Raw genomic sequence first — 17797 nt, 5'->3', positions numbered from 1 at the left:
GAGGGAGGAAGAAATATATGTGTGAGCAGAACATCGGAACATCCATCATCATGCCTCCTGCATGCCCCCTACCTGATCCAGTGGAAACCCAGGCCTGTATGCTGACCTGGAATTGAACTGGTAACCTTTTGGTGGACAGGACTGAGATACACCAGCCAGGGCAGATTACAATCTTTACGTGGTTTATTTTTACCGACTTCTTTCTTTTATGGCTTGTTTTTTTTCATACTTGAAACAAAAAGGTCTCTTTGTTCAAACTTACAAAGATATTCACCTCGATATTTTGGTATTTTTATGGTTTTATTCTTTAACTTCTTGATCCATCTGGTACTTATTTGACAGAGTAGATGTAAAGCCTGTCCCAAGTCATTAGTCATTTTCAGATAGTCTTTTTCCCACTGACCAATGATTTGTAATGTATACTTTATCTCTGATACTTCTGGAGTCAGTCTGCCTGGCTTCCACACTTACCAGTAATGGCTTTGGGTAATGCTGTAAAATTGAGATAATAGCTAGAAAGTTAAATAAGATCACCCGAAAATGTGCTCCAATGCTTGACAAATGCTCAGTAAATGTGAGCTATTTTTAGTAAACACTCACCCATACACAGAAGTTTATTTTTGGATTCTAAAATCTGTTCACTGGTATATCTCCCCTATCTATGTGAACCAGCCTTTAACAACACTCCATTACCCAATTCCTGTCGCATCTGATACTCCTCTTTGCTCATTTCAACAAAAAAGTCCTATCTCCGTGGTCTTTTTTTTTTTTTTTTTTTAGCCTTCATACAAGCCTATCACAGATACCTGTCTAATCATAACGAGAGCCCCAAAATGTTAACTTTGGGGGTAAAAGTAAGCTGTGCTTCACAAGGTAGTGAGGGTCAAAACCCAAACCCAGGCTCTGAACAACCACGGGGAGGGGATGGTGCCTACCTATTCTACCACCGATTGGGAAAGGCTGAAACCCTACCTTATCTCAGTCGTTGGCACAGGTCTGAAACTAGCCCCTTTTCTTCCAAGTCTAGTTACGACCTAGACACAGGTCGCGGTGCCACCGCAGTGGCCCGGAACCCGAGCGACTGCGGGAGGAGGTGAGCAGGCGGCGCGGGGCCTGGCCCTGACCCGGCCGGTCCTCGGCTCCCGAAGGCCAGCCCGGCCCCCGGCCCCCGGCCCACTCCTGGGCTGAGGCGGGCACGCAGGCAGGCGGCGGCGGCGGCACCACCACCTGGAGCCTCGGGGAAGAAAGCGTGTTAAGCGCTGGCACAGAGGAGAAACGCGAAAGGGGTTAAGACCGGAGGCCAGGGAGATCGGCTTCCCGCTCGACCGCGCGCCTCCGTCTGGCTCCGTGAAGCAGGTGGCCCGCAGCGGCTTCTCCGTTCCTTGGGGCTCAGGGCACCTCTGCGTCCCCCGACAGCCGCGGCGCGTTCCTCGGCCCAGCGTTGCCGCCGGGCGGGCTGCCGCTCCCGCCGCGGCCCGCTCGCCCCTCCCTCTAACGGCCGCCGGCCGCCGGCCGCGGCGTCGGGACGTCATCGCGGGGCGGGACTTCCGGCTTCGCGCGTCTTTAGATCTCGCGACCCGGGTCACCCCTTGGGGCTTGAGGGGCTGCGGGCTGCGGGTGGTGTCTCGGCCAGACGTCGTGCATCCCTGGCCCCGCACCCCTGAGAAGCCCTGCCCGCCGAGGAGGAGCGGGACCTTTCCCCGCGGCCGACCTCTCGCCCTGAGAGCTCTCCCGGGCTCCCTCAGATTTCCCCGCAGTCCGGAGCCCGAGGGGCGCGCTCGGCCGTCCTCCTGCTCTGCCTGTTCCGCCCGCGCCGCGAGCGGCCTCCAGCACCTCGCCCGGCGTGGCGGGCTGGGCAGGCACCCGGCATGTGGGACCGGGTCCCTTCGCCCCAATGCCCGGGCGAGAAGAGCTGAGTGGGTACCGGTGGTTGGAGCGGTGGAGGTGTCTCTCGGGGGCGGTCGTGGCCAGAACACCGGTCACTGTGAAGTTTCGTGTCCGCACTTTGCAAGGCTGTGAGTCTGGTACGTACCCCTTTTACTTATTTTTATGGGGACGCTGTCTTGTCCATATTGTGGAATATCATTCCTTTTTGTTGTTCACAACTTGCCCTCGAAGTATTTTTTTCTCGCAATGTAATCGGAGCGGGTGCTGGGAAAGTGGGCTGTGACATGGGTGGGAGCCGGTGCGACGCACGTGAAAGTCCGTGGAGCTTTTGATGCGCTCCCGCGGGGTGCCTGTGTAGCCAGTTTGGTAACTAGCTAAACATGTACCTCCAGTTTGATTTGTGATGAAAATGCTATGCTACCATTTTCCTGGCACCTGAAGACAATTTTAACAGTGATGTCGACTGCCGTTACGGAGATAAACGTCTGGAGTATGGAAGTGAAGGCTGGGCTTAAGTGGACACTGATAAATCCTTAGTGTCCAGCTCTGGACCATAATAAATGGGCACTTAGCTCTTAAAAGTGTCCACTGCTAAGTATTTAAAAAAACCTTTGGTCTCATTAGTTATAATGATGAAGCTATTTCGGTAAAATCTCGAAGTCTAGGATAACAGGAAACTTGTTCATCATTTCTTATATAGGATGTAGTTGATAATGTGTTCAGACTGTGAGCACAACATACATGTGTAGATCTAAAACTGAGTAGGTTGTTAAAGCGTTGTGCCTGTTACCAAGCAACATCTCCGTAAACAAGTGTAATATTCAACTAGACTGTAATTAAATGTATCTATCCTACAGTTATCTAGATTCAGAATTCTCTAAAGTCATGGGTTTAGTCTGTAGGTGGTTACAGTTAATAGTCACCTTTTGTATTAAGATTTGATTTCAGACTCATTTTGTTTAGAATTATGAGAATGCTTTAAATTTCAATGTCATACAGGATTCTCCAGAGTTGCAAATGGATTTGAGTTACCCTTTGGTTATTTAGGGTAGAGGGTGGCGGGTGTTCCCCTTTCAGTATTTTCTTTTATAACCAGATGAATTGTGCAGACTATATTCAGGAATTTTCTCAAAAAAATGAAGTAATACTAATTTAGGGTTACATAGAGCATTAGGAAATTGAACTGATTGTCCACAGGTGGTTTTTAAGCCTTGGTTTAACCAATAACCTCACTCTTTCTTCAGTCATTAAGATTAAGCCCTTAATGATATAATTTTAAAAAATCCTTATCATTTTAGCATATATTGGCTTAGTGATTTTTAGAGAGAGGGGAAAAGGGAGAGAGACAGAGACAGACAGACAGACACCTCCCTCTACCTCACCTGATCGGTTTTCTTCCATAAGTGTGGTGACCAGGGATTGAACCTGCATCCTAGGTATGTGCCTTGAATGGTAATGGAACCCCCAGCCTTGGGAATATGGGACATTACCCCCCAACCAGTTGAGCCACACTGGTCAGGGCGAACCCTTTAATAATATAATTTGCATGGCAAATAGTTTTCAGAGCATTTTTCATGCTCTTTTGAATGCAGTAACCTTTCAAGTATGTAAACAAGTATGTGAGAACATTTGAGAAACTGAGAATCAGTGACTTTTTTGAGCTCAAGCTGTTAGTAATGGGAATTGGAACTTGAAATTTAATGTTCTTTGCCTCCTGCCCTTACTGTAGTGCACAAGTAAGGTAGACGTCCTTTTAGTCCTCTATCCCTTTTTCCCCCCATATGCTGATGCTGAAGTAATGAAATACTTGAGTTGGTCAAGACAAGCAGAGACAAAGGAAAATCAAGAATGACTCATGTTGTTTGATAAAATCATTAGTAATCAAATGCCAGCATTTGTCATGGGAAGTTCTGATTCAAGAAGCTTAGAATAAAATCGTAACAAAGATTAGTGAATTGACAGAATTCTTTGTGTTTTCTAGGTGCCATCTCTGCCTAAAATAAATGAGTTTTATTTTAACTTTTCATACATAATGTATTAGGTTCAGTAAGTACTTTTCTCAAGTTGTCTAATCTGTGTGTGCTTTTTAGGAAATGTGTATATGTATCTAAAAAAGTTTCCAGAAGTACTCTTTTCTACTGACTGAAATTCACATTTCTTAATCTGAACTCTTCAAAATCTTTCATTCTGCCTTCTCAAGATTATGGTTTTTTGTTTTTTGTTTTTAATAGAAAAGCAATGCTCTGACCATACTGGTTTCTTCACTATCCTCTAAACTTGCTGTGTGCTCTCTTCCTTATCAGTCTTCATGTCATTCTCCCTACCTGACCTTGTCAGATAGGATAAGGGTCTTAAGGTCTAGGCCATTTTTACTAAATACTATTTTTGCTAAATGTCAAAATGTAGCACTGGATTCTGCAGACTAGCTGTAAAAAGGATGAGATTGACAGGGACCTGACCCAATTAATAAGTGTAGCCAACTGAAATCAACATGTAATTGACCAAATAGTATATATAAGCAACTGCTAAGCCTCCCTTTGGGGAGGCAGAACTTTGGATATGAATCCTCTGTCTCCTTTACTTGCTGCAAGTAAATAAAACTAACTACCTTGCGTTTTTTTTACTAGAGCACACCAAATGGCGAACCCCTTGAGTTTGGTAACAACATGATTTCTTCTTTACTTTTCTAAATTCTAAATTGTAGTTTCTTTCAAGTTCAATTCTGCCATGAATTCTATAGGGGAAGAAAAATTCTCTAACCTCATGGGGTCTCTGGTGGGGCCTAAGAATTAAATTGACATAAGACAGATTAATAGGAGAAAAGCATCCAAGTTAAAAAAAAATGTACATATACATGTCAGCCTTCATAGGAGAATGAAACCTAAAGAGGTGACCAGAGCAGAAAGCATTTATACCTTTTAGACAAATAATAACTTTGTAAAAAATCCAGGAGACAGCCCTGGCCGGTTTGGCTCAGCGGTTAGAGCGTCGGCCTGCGGTCCTGAGAGACCCGGGTTCGGTTCCCGCTAAGGGCACGTACCTTGGTTGCAGTTTGTCCCCGGCCCTGGTCGGTTGTGCGGGTGGCAGCCACTCGATGTGTTCCTTTCACATCGATGTTTCTCTCTCTCTGTTCCTCTCTCTCCCTCCCACTCTACCTGAACAAAAAATGGAAAAATATCCTCGGGTGAGGATAAAAAAAAAAAAAAAAAAAAAAAAAAATCCAGGAGACAGAGGGGTTTGGGCTTTGAGTAGAAAATTGAGGAGTAGTGATTAGGAAGATAAGGGTTTAACAGGGTTTGTTTGTATAGATTTCTGGGCTTTGATTCCTCATCTTTGGTGCTAGGAATGTCTTCTTCCTTATAGGCAGGGCACCTTTCGAATGGGAGTTTTATCTCCTGCTTTCAGGAAGAAAAAAGGAGGCTCAGAATGCCTGTCTTAAACCTGCTGTTACTCTTGTGCTTTTAATTCGAAATAATCAATATACTAAAGTGGCATATTTGGGGTTGACATATTCTGAACTCCACCCTTAAAATCCTATAATGTGTATTTCTCAGTCATACTTGATATTTATACTTTATGTTGTATTTTTAAAAAACATTTCTATGTATGTCTATGTTTCTAACTAGATTGTAAGCTCCTTAAGAGCAGGACACCAGATCTCAATGCACTGTATCCTTGGTCTCTTCCAAACAGAAGTTGCTGAATAAACGTTTCTTAGAGATGAGAAATATGCATTTCTACCTTTCTCCCCCTCTCATAGTGTAGTGAAAGTAACTCTGAGTAACTGAGAGAGGAAGGGCAACTGTAAACTGGAAGAAGGGAGACTAATGAGAGAAGATTCATTGGAATCAGAAGGAAAAGGTTCTGTTCCTAGAACGTGTGAATATTTGGCCACTACTCCCAAGTAGACTTGGAATGTTTGGTCAGTTTCCTGGTGCCTCTTTAGTAGAATCTTCCTTCTAAAGATATTTCCTACCTCCTGCCACACTCTCCTCTCCCCCCTAACCTCCCTTTTATCCTTTTCTCCCTATGTCCCATTTTACCTCTTTCCATTTTACTCTACATGGTCAAGACTTAACTAATGAGCCCTGGCTGGTTTGGCTCAGCGGTTAGAGTGTCGGCCTGTGGTCCAGAGAGACCCGGGTTCGGTTCCCGCTAAGGGCATGTATCTCAGTTGAAGTTTGTCCCCGGCCCTGGTTGGGTCGTGCTGGTGGCAACCACTTGATGTGTCCCTTTCACATTGATGTTTCTCTCTCTCTCCCTCCCTCCCTCCCTCCCTCCCTCCCTCCCTATCTGAACAAAAAATGGAAAAATGTCCTCGGGTAAGGTTAAAAAAAAGACTTAACTAATGAAATTAAGTCAATAGTTTTTATTTGGCCCTCATAAATTAGCATTTCTCTTAAGTTTTATATTTTTCCATCAGGACACCTCTCTGGGTCATGGAGAAATCACAGACGATGTAATCTAGCACTACTTTTTTAGTTTAACTGAGATATAATACAGGAGGAAAACAATTAAGAAAATCAGGAAGTGCCCAGTTATTTGCTTTCTTTATATTGTAACTTCAAATTGCTTTTGGATTAAAATTCATAGAGTTAGGAGGAACATAAACCTAGCCATTTCCTCTTGGAAAGCGCCTATTGCCCTCAAATTATGTCTTTAAATAAATCCTAGGTAATTTTTATAGTCTTGTTGTAAATCCTATATCTGATGCTTATAACAAAGAGTTACTTCTGTTAAAGGTGTCAAAAAGTAAAGTTGAGTCTTGGAGTACTTTCATAAATCTGTTTGATTCTCTAGTTTCTTAGTGAGTTTGCTGACCTAGCTTCTGAATTGTTTGTTGCCCAGTAACACAATTGCAGTATAACATGGCAACATTGAAAACATTAGCACTGCACTACAGGGATTTTCCTGATGAAGTTGCAGTGCTTGTCTCCAGTGTTCACATTTAGTCTGTCTTTCTCAACTGAATCACATTTTGGTTTAAGGCAGGCATTTGAGGTATGTTAAAGGGCATACGATATAATTAAGTATATGTTTTTGGAGTATGACATTATAACTTGCACTTTTTTTTCTTATACAGATGCATGATAAGTATATATTGAAATTACAGTGTATGTGAAGGACATATGAAAAGACTGATTCAATTAAAGATTATTCTGAACAGAAAAGCTCTAAAGTAATAATTAACATTAGAGTTCTACAAAACTGATATAACCAGATAGAGCTAGGTTGATGAAGCTGAAATGGTTCTTTAAAAAACATGTTTATATTACTTCTGAAGGTTCATGGAAAGCTTATACCAATAAGCATGAATTGATAGGCATCATGATTTTGTGGGAAAAGAATTGTGATTCAGGAGATTAAGGCTTGACTAAGTTATTTAACCTTTCTTGGACTATTTTCTCGTTTGAAAAAATAAATTCCTGAAGGTTTCTTTTAGAACAGTATGCTTCCAATTTAAAACAAATTTTATTTTTATTGGTAATTGGTAATTGGTTTAGTCAATATTTGAGTGCCAGTTATGTGTCTTGCACTATGCCAGGTACTAGGACTTGTGACTGCCTTCTGGACTAAGCCCTTAACCTGTAGGGTCCGCATTAATTCTGAATAGTTAGTGTAAGTTAGATTTTGGAACACTTGGTGTATGGAGTGTTGGAGAACTGGTTGGTGTTAGGCAAAACCCCACACATTTTGTGTTAGAAGTGTTGTGAGTAGTAAAAACAGTTCAGTATTATTTGTTTTTAACCCAAACTGCCAAAGAGTTTGTGAAAGTGACAGGTTCCTACCAGAAAAGCATAAGCGTTCCATTTTTCCTATATCCTCACCAACACTTAGTATCATCTGTCTTTATTATAACCATTTTAGTAGTATCTCATTGTGATTTTATTTAACTTATTAATTTATTTTTGAAACATGTTTCTCCTTTTTCCCCACTGACACCCTTCTCCCACCTTCATCCCCCCTAGTATTGTTGTCAATATACATTGGTTATGTATACAATCATCCCTCGTTTATTGCGGTCAATCAGTTCCAGACTCTAGAGGTTGCACCTGGCATTGAAGGATTCCTGGGGTGCTCGAATACATAGGCCTACCGTCCATACATACAGTAATTTTCATTTTAACTGTAATACGGGGTGTATAATTGACTCAGACAACTGAGCACGCGCTGTATCATGTTCACTGTCTTGATCAACTTTTTAATGAATATATTTGAAAAAATTGAGATAGAGTGAAGCTGTGAAAGTCGAAGCACGAAGTGGCGAGGGATGGCTGTATATGCTTGTAAGTTCTTTGGTTTATCTCTTCCCTCCCCTCTGCCCTCCTCCTCTGAGGTTTGTCTGTCTGATCCCTACTTCTGTGCCTCTGGTCTGTTTTGTTCATCAGCTTATTTTGTTCATTATATTCCACAGATAAATGAGATCATGTAGTATTTGTCTTTCTCTGATTGGCTTATTTCGTTTGGCATAATACTCTCCAGGTCCCTCCATGTTATCTCAAAGGATAAGAGATCTTTCTTACAGCTTCATAGTATTCCATTGTACCACAGCTTTTTTTATCCACTCCTTTATTGATGGACACTTGGGCTGTTTCCAGATCTTAGCAATTGTAAATAGCGCTGCTATGAACATAGGGGTACATATATTCTTTCTGATTGGTCTTTCAGACTTCTCAGGATATATTCCTAAAAGTGGGATCACTGGGTCAAACGGCAGTTCCATTTTTAATGTTTTGAGGAAACACCATATTGTTTTCCATAGTGGCTGCCCCAGTCTGCATTCCTACCAGTAGTGTAGAGTCCCCTTTTCTCCACACCCTGGCCAGCACTTGTTGTTTGATGATTTGTTGATGGCAGCCATTCTGGCAGGTGTGAGGTGATACCTCATAGTTGTTTTAATTTGCATCTCTCTGATGATTAGTGATGCTGAGCATTTTTTCATGCCTCTTAGCCATTTGTATGTCCTTTTTGAAGAGGTGTCTATTTAGGTCCTCTGCCCATTTTTTAATTGGATTCTTTGTCTTTTATTGAGTTGTATGAGTACTCTATATATTTTGGAAATTAACCCCTTAGCTGATGTATTGTTGGCAATTATGCTCTCCCATGCAGTGGGTTCCCTTTCCATTTTGATGGTTGTTTCTTTTGCTGTGCAGAAGCTTTTGTTTGATGTAGACACATTTATTTATTTATTTATTGATTGATTTTTGTTTTTCTTGCCTTTGGTGTTGTATCAGTGAAAATTCTGCTGTGTGTGATGTCTGAAATTTTGCTGCCCACATTTTCTTCTAGGATTTTTATTGAACAGGAGTCAGCATTTAAGTCTTTTATTCATTTTGAGTTTATTCTTGTGTATGGTGTAAGTTGGTCTAGCTTTATTTTTTTTTTGCATGTAGCTCTCCAATTTTCCCAACACCATTTACTAAAGAGGCTGTCTTTACCCATTGCATGCTCTTGCCACCTTTGTCAAATATTAATTGAGAATAATGTCTTAGGTCAATTTCTGGGTTCTCTGTCCTGTTCCATTGATCTATATCTGTTCTTGTGCCAGTATCAGGCTGTTTTGATTACAGTGGCTTTGTAGTATAACCTGATTATCTGGTATTATGATCTCTCCTACTTTGTTCTTCTTTTTCAAGATTGCTGTGGCTATTCAGGGTTTTTTTGGTTCCATATAAACTTTTGGAGTATTTGTTCTAGTTCTGTGAAATATGTCATTGGTATTTTAATGGGGAATTCATTGAATCTATAGATTGCTTTGGGTAGTATGGATATTTTAATGATGTTAATTCTTCCAATCCATGAACAATGTTATATACTTCCACATTTTTTTATATCATCCTCTATTTCTTTTTTCAATGTCCTGTAGTTTTCTGCGAATTAGGTCCTTTACTTCTTTGGTTAAGTTTATTCCTAGGTATCTTAATTTTTTTGCTGCAATGGTAAATGGGATTTTTTTTTTTTTTTTAGTTTCTCTTTCTGTCAGTTTATTATTGGGGTATAAGAATGCCATCGATTTTTGGATGTTAATTTTGTGTCCTGCTACTTTGCCAAATTCATTTATCATTGTGATTTTAATTACATTTCCCTAAACACAGATGATGATGAGCTTTTCATGTGCCTATTAGCAATTTATAAGTCTTTTTTGGTGGAATGTCTACTTAAATCTTTTGCCCATTTTTTAGCTCAGTTTTTTTTGTCTTACTATTGAATTATAAAAATTCTTGATATATTCTGGATAAAAGTCTTTTAACAAAGATTTTCTCCCAGTCTGTGGTTTGTTTTATTATTTTTAGTGGTGCTTTTGAAGTGCAAAATATTTTAATGAAGTCTTATTATTTTTTCTTTTGATGTTCTGTTTAGGAACTTGTCTCATCCAAAACCACAGAGATTTTCTTTTACCTCCTTCATTTAAATCTTGGATCTATATTGAGTTAACTTTTGTGTGTGGTGTAAGATAAGATCTAAGTTATTTTTGTGTTTTTTTTTTTTTTTTTATGTCATGTAGATGCTAAAGTAGTTGCCCTAGCACCATTTGTTAAAAAGGTTGCTTTCCCTTGAGTAGTTGTGGTACCTGTAAAAAAATCTGTAGCCTATAATGTAAGCATTTATTTCTAGAGTCTCAGTTTCGTTCCAATCATGTATTATTTCTATGTTTACTGCAGCACTACACTGCCTTGATCATTGTGTGTTATAATAAGTTTCAGACTTGGTAGTGTAAATCCTCCAAATTTTTCAAAAATGATTCTAGATCTTTTCCATTTACATATAAAATTTAGGATCAACTTGTCAAATTTCTTTAAAAAAAAAAGTACAGGTATTTGATAGGATTTGCCTTGATTCCATAGATCAGTGTGGGAAGAATTGCTAGCTTAATTGAGTCTTCCAACCTATGAGCATGTAATGTCTCTCCATTATATAGATGTTTAATTTCTCTCAACAATGTTTTTTTTTAGTTTTCAGTATATGTCTTACACTTTTATTAAAAAGTATTTCTAAGAACTTGATAATTTTTTGTGCTATTGGGAATGAAGTTTTTATAAATTGATTTAAAAATTGTTCATTGCTGGAATATAGAAATGCAATCGATTTTTGTATATTGTTTCTGCATATATGATCATGTCTGTGAATAAAACAATTCTGTTTCTTTCTTTCCAGTCTGAATGTTAATACACCCTGTCATTTGTTTTTGCCTTATTGTGTGGGCCAGATCCTCTAGTAAGATGTTGAATAGAAGTGTTGAGTGTGCTTTGCTTTGCTCCTGATTTTAGAGGAAAATTATGCAGATTTTCACTATTAAGTATGATGTGAGCTATAGGTTTTTTGTAGATGCCCTTTATTAGGCTTGAAGAAGTTCCATCTGTTCCTATTTTGTTGAGAGTTTTTAATCATCAATGGATATTGGACTTTTTCAGATTTCTTTTTATCCTACATTCTGTGAAATGATCATATGGTTTTTTTTATCCTTTAATCTGTTAATATGGTATATTTCAGAAATTGGTTTTTAGAAGTTAAGCCAACCCTGTATTCCTGGGATAAATTTCACTGAGTCATGATATATACTCTTTTTATGTTGCTGAATTTGATTTTCGTAAATTTTGTGTCTATTCTTATGAGATATATTACAGTCAGGTGCTGCTTAACAATTTAGTCATTTAGTAATTTAGTGATTGCGTGAACATCATAGAGTGTACTTACACAAACCTAGATGGTATAGCCTACTACACACCTGGACTGTATGATATAGCCTATTCCTCCTGGGCTACAAACCTGTATAGCATGTTACTGTAGGCAGTTGTTACACTATGTTAAGTACTTGTATCTAAACATATCTAAACACAGAAAAGTTACAGTAAAAATATGGTATAAAATAAAGTGGTACATGCATATAGGGCACTTACCATGAATGAAGCTTGCAGGATTGGGAGTTTCTCTGGGTGAGTCATGGAGTGAGTGAGTGGTATGTGAATGTGAAGGCCCTGGACGTTATATTGTACACTACAGGAGACTTTATAAACACAGTACTCTTAGGCAACACTAAATTTGTAAAACAGCATGAGATTAAATCAGGCACGAGAGAAAGTGATGCAATCAAGAGATGCAGTAAACATGAGATATATGAGGCTGCTACTGCCATAACTTTATTTTAGTTTATCTTTATCCTCACCGAAGGATATGTTTTTATTGACTTGAGAGAGGGAGAGAGAGAAACATCAATTGATTGCATCCTGTATGCTCCCCGACCATGGATGGAACCTGCAACCTAGGTATTTGCCCTGACTGAGAATCAAACCCATAACCTTTTAGTGTATGGGACGATTCTCCAACCAATTGAGCCACCTGGCCAGGATACAAACATTTTTTAATAAGTAGAAGGAGTACATGCAACAGTAATGATAACAAGTATAGTATAGTAAATATATAAACCGGTAACAGTCATTTATCACTATCATCAAGTATTATGTACTGTACATGGTTGTATGTACTATACTTTTACAGTCTGGCAGTACAGTAGGTTTGTTTATAACAGCATCAACACAAACACATGAGTAATGCATTGCACTACAGTATTTTATAATGGCTATGACATCACTAGGCGATAGGAATTTTCAGCTCCATTATAATGTCATGGGATCACAGTTGTATATGCAATTTGTTGTTAACTGAAATGTTATGCAGCACATGACTATAGTCTCTTTTGGTTTCTTTTTTCATGATGCCTTTGTCTAGCTTTGGTATAAGGGCAACACTGGCCTCATAGAAGGAGTTGTATGGTGCTTTCCACTCTATTTTTTCTGAAATAGTTTCCAAAGAATTGCTATTACTTCTTTAACTATTTGATAATAGCATTCCTCAGTGAAGCTGTGTGGACCTGGGCATTTATTTTGGGTGGAGATTTTTTAAATAAGTAATTCGGTTTCCTCACTTGTTATAATTCTATTCAGTTTTTTTATTTTTTCTTGGGTTTTGATAAATTGTGTTTCTAGGAATTAGTCAATTTTATATTAGTTGTCTAATTTGTTGATTTGGAGTTTATATTTTTTAAAGTCTATTAAGTTACTGTAAGCTTGGTAATGATGGTCTCTCTTTTATTCTTTATTATGGTAATTTGTCTCTTGTCTTATTTTCTGGGTGAGTCTGGCTAAGAGTTTGTCAACTTTATCTTTTCAAAGAAATCTTGTATTTCATTGCTTTAATTTCTTTTTCTTCTATTTTCTGTTTCATTGATTTCCACCCTGCTATTATTTTCTTTTTTTTTTTCTGCTTGCTTTGGGCTTAGTATGCTGTTTCCCCCCATTTTCCTATAATGGAAGCTAAGGTTATTGTTTTGAGACCTCTCTTTTCTGATGTGTTTAAAGCTGTAAATTTTCCTCTAAGCACAACTTTAACTGCATTTTATAAATTTTGATGTGCTGTTTTTGTTTTCATTCAATTCAAAATATATTTTAAAAGTTTTCCATGTGATTTCTTTGATCTATGGGTTATTTTGAAGTGTGTTGTTAAATTTACCAATATTTGGGAGCATTCTCATATTTCTTTCTGTTGTGGAGCCCTAATTCCATTATGATCAGATAACATACTTTAAATTATTTCATTGTTTTTTTTGTTTTTTTTTTAACTTATTGAGACTAGCATATGGTATATCATGAAAAATGTTCCATGTGTGTTTGAAAAGAATGTGTAGTCTGCAGTTTTGGGGTGCAGTGTTCTGTTAGTTATGTCAAGTTCGTTGGTAATTTTGGTCAAGTCCTCTCTCTTTCCATGCAGATTTTGTCTTGTTCTGTTTATTATTGTACTCTAACTACTTTTGTTGAATTGTCTATTTCCCTTTTTTATTATCTCCATTTTTTGCTTGATGTATTTTGGGTGTCTGTTGTTAGATTCGTATACACTTAAAATTGTTATGTCTTCCTGATGTAGTGACCGTTTTGTCATTATGAAATATCCTTCTTAAGTAATATTTCTTGTCTTAAATACTATTTTGTCTTCTTGGTAGTAGTATTTTTATCCTTTTAGTTTTAACATTTTTATGCCTTTAAATCTAAAACATCTCTTATAGACAGCATACAGTTGGCTCTTGTTTTTTAAAAATTCATTCTTATTCTCTGCCTTTTGAATGGGGGTATTTAGTCCATTTATGTTTAATGTAATTGTTGGATTTATATCAGCTATTTTGTTATTTATTTTCTATTTGTCTCATGATTTCTTTTTTTTTTTTTTAATCCTCACCTGAGGACATTTTTTCAATTTTCGTTCAGATAGAGTGGGAGGGAGAGAGGGAGAGAGGGGGAGAGAGAGGAAGAGAGAGAAACATCAACATGAAAGGGACACATCGAGTGGCTGCCACCCGCACGACCCAACCAGGGCTGGGACAAACTGCAGCCGAGGTACATGCCCTTAGCCGGAACCAAACCCCGGTCTCTCTGGACTGCAGGCTGACGCTCTAACCACTGAGCAAAACCGGCCAGGGCTGTCTCATGATTTTTTTCTCTTTTTTTCCTTTACTGACTTTCTGTGTTAAACATTTTTTAGTGTACCATTTTAATTCTTCTGTTGATCCTTTTTACAATATTATGTTATTTGCATAGTGGTTGCTCTAGGGATTGTAATATGCATTTTAACTTAGTACAGTCTCCTTCAATATAATACTAAATTAGTTATGGTAAATTCTAGAATTTTGCTCTAATGTATTTCTTTTTTCTCTTCCTTTTTTGTGCTGTTATTGTCTTATATATTACAACAATGCATATTTAAAACCCAATAGCACGGTACTTTAATTATTGCTTTATTCATTCTTTTTTCTTTAGAAGTAAAGAAAATAAATGAGAAAAATTACATTTTTAGAGTCTTTTGTATTTACTTATATCATTACAATTTATGTCATCTTTTATTTCTTCCTTGATTTTGATGATTTCCAGTGTAACTCATCTTCAGCCAGAAGGCCTTCCTTTAGTATTTCTCATAAAATATGCCTCACAATACATTCTCTATTTTTGTTTGTCTGGATATGTGTTTATTTCACTATCATTTTTGAAGGATAGTTTTGCTGAATATAGAATTCATAGTTGAGACCTTTTTTGTTTGTTTAAATTTCATGTTTATTTATTTATTTTTCCCTGTCCTCATTGTTTCTGATGGGATGCCATTTAATCACATTATTGTTCCCCTGTATGGGATGAATCATTTTGCTTTCACCTCTTTTAAGATTTTTTTCTTTGTCTTTGTTTGCCAGCAGTTTATCCTGGTGTTGATCTCCATGTGTTGGATTTCCCAGGCTTCTTGGATAGACAATGTTTTTCATTAATTGTGGGATGCTTTTCAGCAATTATTTTTGTGCCTCGTCTTTTTTCCCTTCTGGAAATCTCATTACATGTACGTTCATACACTTTATATTGTCCCACAGATCTCTGAAGTTCTGTTCATTTCTTTTTAATAATTTTTTTTTTCTGTCCTTCAGACTGGATACTTTCTATTGCTCTGTCTTCAAGTTCATTGTTTCTGTCTTCTGTCATTTTTTTATTTTAATCCTCACCCGAGGACAGTTTTCAATATTTTGTTCAGATAGAGTGGGAGGGAGAGAGAGAGAGAGAGAAATATCAACTTGAAAGGGACACATCGAGTGGTCGCCACCCACACTAACCAACCAGGGCCGGGGACAAACTGCAGCTGAGGTACGTGCTCTTAGCGGGAACCGAACCCAGGTCTCTCCAGACTGCAGGTGGACCCTCTAACTGCTGAGCCAAACTGGCCAGAGCTCTTCTGTTATCTTAAGGCTAATATTGAGTTCCTCTAGTGAGTTCTTTTATTTCAATAATTATACTTTTCAACTTCAGAATTTTCATTTAAAAAAGTCATCTCCTTACTGAGATTTCCAATCCTCTGAGTCATTGACATTATACTTTTATTGAATTCTTTAAAGAATTCCTTTAGTTCTTTGATTATATTATCTAGTATTCCTCCCTTTTCCAAAGAGGATACATTGTGAGACCCCTAGTGGATATCTGAAACTGCGGATAGTAGCAAATCCTATGTATACTGTTTTTTTCCTATACATACATATATATGATAAAGTTTATAAATTAGGCACAGTAAGAAATTAACAACCACAATAACAAAATAGAACAATTATTATAATATATTGTAATAAAAGGTAAGGCAAATGTGGCCTCTCTCTCTCAAAATATCTTATTGTACTGTACATATGGTGTGGATTCATTGGGCAAAGGGATGATTTGCATCCCACGCAGGATGGAGCAGGGTGGCATGAAATTTCATGCTACTCAGAATGGTGAACAATTTAAACTTATTATTTATTTTTATTATTTTCCATTTAATATTTTGAACAATTGTTGACTGTGGGTAACTAAAACCATGGAAAATAAAACTGCCAAAAAGGGAAGGAGGATTATTGTAGCTCCTTTGAAGCTTTTGTCTCTCAAATCTAATATTTGGGGGCACCCAGAGGCAGTGTCTGTTGTTTTGATTCCTGAGAATGGGTCACCCTTTTTTTGTTTTGTTTTTGCTTGCATAGTTTTTTGTTGAATACTGGACATTTTAGATAATATTTTGAAGCAAATTTATACTTTAAGTTTTCTCTTGAAGGTCGACAATGCTTTTTTCTGTTTGTTTATGTAGTAGTTGCTTGCTCTAGATGTGTAAAGTCTGTTTTCCTTACATTGTGTGGTTCCTGATGCCTCTGCCGTTTTTATTTCTTTGTATTTAAACCTGGCTTCCTGTGTCTTAATAGCTTAGTGTTCAACCAAGGATTGATCAGAGGTTATATTCAGACCACTTGAACTAATATGGCTAATACTGCTGATGGATCTGTGTGAGGGCTGGGACTGCATTCAAACACAGGTCATTTTCAAGTCTTCTCTGGCTTTTACTTTCCACCAGCTTCTCTTGTGTCTCTTCTTTGCATGTGTGCAGCTCTGTAGGCCAAGGATGTGGGAGTAGCTTGGCCCTGCTCCAGTCTCCATGCTGATAGGCTTTGTTGAACCTGGGTGAATAAATAGTTTATCAAGCCCCCTAGGGCTGTCCCATCTCTCAGAACTCCTGTGAAATCCCCAGCTAATTAGACATTTGCCACACAGTCCTGTAACCTCAGGCTAAATCGTATATCTCCACTTTAACTGACAATGCACCAGATCTTCAGATCACCCTGAAGTAGTTAGTGGTGGTGGAGTTGCTGTATTCACCATTTGACCCATCCTTGTTAAACTCCTACATTGGGGTAGGGGGGATGGGAACAAAGGTAAGAATGCTTGTAGACTCAGGTTCTTCTTATGCAGAGTTCTGTTGTTTTCATGAATAAACATGCTAAACAACAGATGGGTCCGGGCTGCCTGACATTACTTAAGCCAATTAAGCAGAGACAAAGTTGAATCGTATATGAGTGTTTATTCCTATATTGCTGGCAGTATGGGAGAGCAGTGGGTTATCCCTGAAAAATCTGTTTATTGACTACCTGACATTTATTGTGTAAGGTTTGGGGAGGTATAAAAATGCCTATAATCTCTGATTTCAAAGAGGTCTTAACCTAGTGAAGGAGATTGGCATGCAAATAGCTGACTATAATACATATGGTGAAGTAAATACATTGATATGGATAAACATGTGGCATTATGAAGAGCTCACAAGGACACTTAACTCAGAATGGATTGGGAGGAAAAGAAAAAGGGAAGCATCCAGGAAAGACTTTCAGAAGGAAGTAATAACTAAGTTGAATATAAAAATGACTGAAGGGTTAGATTAGGAGATTGCATTAGGTAGAGAGATCACCATGAAGTAAAAAAGTATGGTATTGTCCAGTGAAGTTCTATAAGTAGCTTAGTGTTGTTAGAGCATAAGTACATATTAGGGAGTTGTATGAGATGTGAATGGAAGGGTAGAGGGTTCAGATTGTGAAGGG

At 38.3% G+C, this 17797-nt stretch overlaps 1 protein-coding gene across 4 annotated transcripts in view; it reads left to right on the top strand.

The window, feature by feature from the left end:
- Positions 1–1822: 1822 nt before the first annotated feature.
- Positions 1823–17797, top strand: part of CEP83 (centrosomal protein 83) — a 141144-nt gene continuing 125169 nt past the window's right edge. For 2 of the 4 annotated variants that reach the window (XR_004958266.1, XM_036250809.1), the window contains exon 1: positions 1826–2024. The gene's annotated coding sequence lies outside the window, so the exon portion shown is untranslated. Of the gene's footprint in view, positions 2025–17797 lie in introns of all 4 variants that reach the window. The other 2 variants (XM_036250807.1, XM_036250808.1) reach the window with 2 other exon arrangements.

Source organism: Molossus molossus, unplaced genomic scaffold (genome assembly GCF_014108415.1).
Source record: "Molossus molossus isolate mMolMol1 unplaced genomic scaffold, mMolMol1.p scaffold_m16_p_10, whole genome shotgun sequence".
Classification (NCBI taxonomy): Eukaryota; Metazoa; Chordata; class Mammalia; order Chiroptera; family Molossidae; genus Molossus; species Molossus molossus.
This window is presented reverse-complemented; position numbering and strand designations above follow the sequence as displayed.